This window comes from Cyprinodon variegatus, unplaced genomic scaffold (genome assembly GCF_000732505.1).
Source record: "Cyprinodon variegatus isolate N-32 unplaced genomic scaffold, C_variegatus-1.0 Scaffold99, whole genome shotgun sequence".
NCBI lineage: Eukaryota > Metazoa > Chordata > Actinopteri > Cyprinodontiformes > Cyprinodontidae > Cyprinodon > Cyprinodon variegatus.
Window position 1 is genome coordinate 556,900 of NW_015150552.1, and position 2,698 is coordinate 559,597.

The window sequence follows — 2,698 nt, forward strand, 5'->3', positions numbered from 1 at the left end:
AGAAGCAATAGAATTAGATGAAATATCCTAAAAGATATTCTCTCTTATTTCTGCTTTGATTTGCCTATTTTCTTATTCTGCATTGTCATGGAGCCTGAGCTTGTAATCCCTCATACTTACTGAGGGGGGCACTGTTGGAGCATAGCCTGCCACAATAGCATCAAATCCACTCCTGGATCTAGGAAACATGACAAAGGGAGTTATTCTGAACAAAAACACCCAGTAAAAAGACTGGTGGGCTGGTGTCTGCATATTTTCATTTTTTTTGTTGTTTTTTTTTGTCCGTTGCACTCTTTGGATTTAGATTTGCTGACTATGCCACCAGGAAACTAGAGCATAAATTCACTTTCTTTTAATGTCATCCCTGATAATTACATAGTGGTAATATTTTGGCACAGCTACAGCTCATAATATTGTTAAAAGCCAGCTCTATGTCCTGATGGATATATTATCCTGATTAGATGAGCTCAGGACAGCACTGAAACCTAATAATATTGGATATCTGCAGAGAAAAATGACCACACCCAGCAGAGAGGATGCACCTCAGAGAAATTTAGTCCCCACTGTGAATCTTGTTTACCCATACAGGCAAAGTTGAACCATTTCCATCTCCATCTAAATGCATGTCCCCACTCAAATCAATGATGTCCAGTCCCTTCAGGGGGTGGATGGTGGAGAAGTAGCCTGCAGCTCTGAGCCTGCTGCAGATATTTGTAGTCACTTAACAGTTGTATTCCTTACAGAAGGAAAACAAAATCACTGCAGTAGAAACGGCTTCATTGTACCAAATTCCCAAAAATCTCTATGGGGGAAAAAAAAGAGAAAATGTTCACTCCCTAACTCCCTCCTGACCTAACTTCAGGAGAACAAAATGTTAGCTGTTTGTAACTTTTACTCCCCAATCAATACATCACAAAAGTGTTAAAACCCCTCATACTGAAAAGAACTCAGAAATCCTATCCTCCACATCCCAGAGGCAATAAAGACAAAGGTTCACGCAAGTGCCAATCTATAGTTTTGGACTCTTTGCAGCTTTTAGTTTTTTAGTGTTGATAGTTAAATATGATTTGTACTGCACAACAAAAAAAAGCCCACTTAAGCACTCGCCAATAAGATATGATTGGCTGTTAATCTAATTTAATATTGTTGTAAAATGCAGTACACACTAAGACAGCAGTAAAATAAATGGATCTGCTGCTATGTTTACATGATAAAAGGTGTCAGTGAATACGTCTGCATGCACATTACATTTCTTAGTTTCTTTGAAGGGACTTTTTGGAGTGACTCTATATGCTGCCCATTGAGATGATTATGCTCTACCCTAACAATTATAAGGTTGTTACAAAATATGTTTAGCTTTTCTTCTTAAGGTATCTAAACAATTTACACATGAAAAATGAAAGGACAGATTGGTAAACTGACACAGAAGCCAATTTTATCATTAAAAGCTATGCTAAAGAAAGTAAAGCAGGTATAAATGGCTTCAAATTAGATAAAGATTTGGCCAGTTTGGTCCTTTCTTCAGGACCATAGATGGGTCTCACACATAGATGGTGTTTGGAAGAATGCCCAGCAGTGACTCTTCTACATGTTTCTGCTATCACAGCTTTCTTTTTTTTTTCTTCTTTAAAGAAATGCATACACATACATGTGCATGGTCATGTTGCTCCTTTGGCACATGAACCTGAAGTCCAATTTCTTGTTTGTGCACTTAGTCTTTGCAAATAAAGCTCATTTTCATTGGGATTTTATCCAAAAAAAAAAGAAAAAAAATGATAAAGTACGAGTAATAAAATTTCTCCATAAGTTTGCAGAACATCAAGATCAGAACATCATTGGCTTTAGATTAAATGCAATTTGCTCACAGGCTTAATGAGGAGAGAAGGACACAAGTTTGAGATTCGCCACGCTCTGTAAGACTTTTGTTCACTTTGTTGGCCTATGTTAAAATATTAAATTAAAATATCTGGGTATAAAAAGCAAACATTGAGAACCTTCTGGTTTATTATTTAAACATTTGGAACAAAATAAAAAAAAATAAAAGTACAAAATAAATAACATTTTGAGTCAATAAAACATCGAAACACTATACTAAATAACTACATATAAATAAGAGAATAAAAAACTATATCTTAAATAAAAATTAGGTTATATTTTTGTAGGAGATAATATCAAATATGGCAAGGCAAAAATGGATTATAAACAAGCTTAAAAAAAAAAAAACACTCTATATTTTGTTATCAATTTTAACCTAAACAAAGCAGAGACATTTACAATGGATGAAGTGGCAGAAGCTGTGCATGAATCGCTTACATGGAGTGATCAATTTAGGAGCAACATTTTATGAGAGAAAAAAAAACAGAAAAACATGAAATTAAGAATTATGTTTATATGAAATTCACATCCTACCTTTTAATCAAGGGTGGAAGCAGTAACAGCTTTTCTCATAAATTATCTGGTCTCGTCTCTCCTGTCTGCAATCAGAGTTTGCTGCACAACAAGGCTGCCAAAATTGACCACATGTCAATGCTTTCCAAGCTGGATGGGGCTCACAGCAACACTTGCTGCTTATTGAAGACAAAAAACTCAGAGCAATCAGTGCTTTTACTTGTTGCATCAAAGTATTCAGCAATATAAATTAGTCACACACACAATGACTGTGCTCTACCTTGGCCAGTTGGCCCTATTCTGGCTGTTC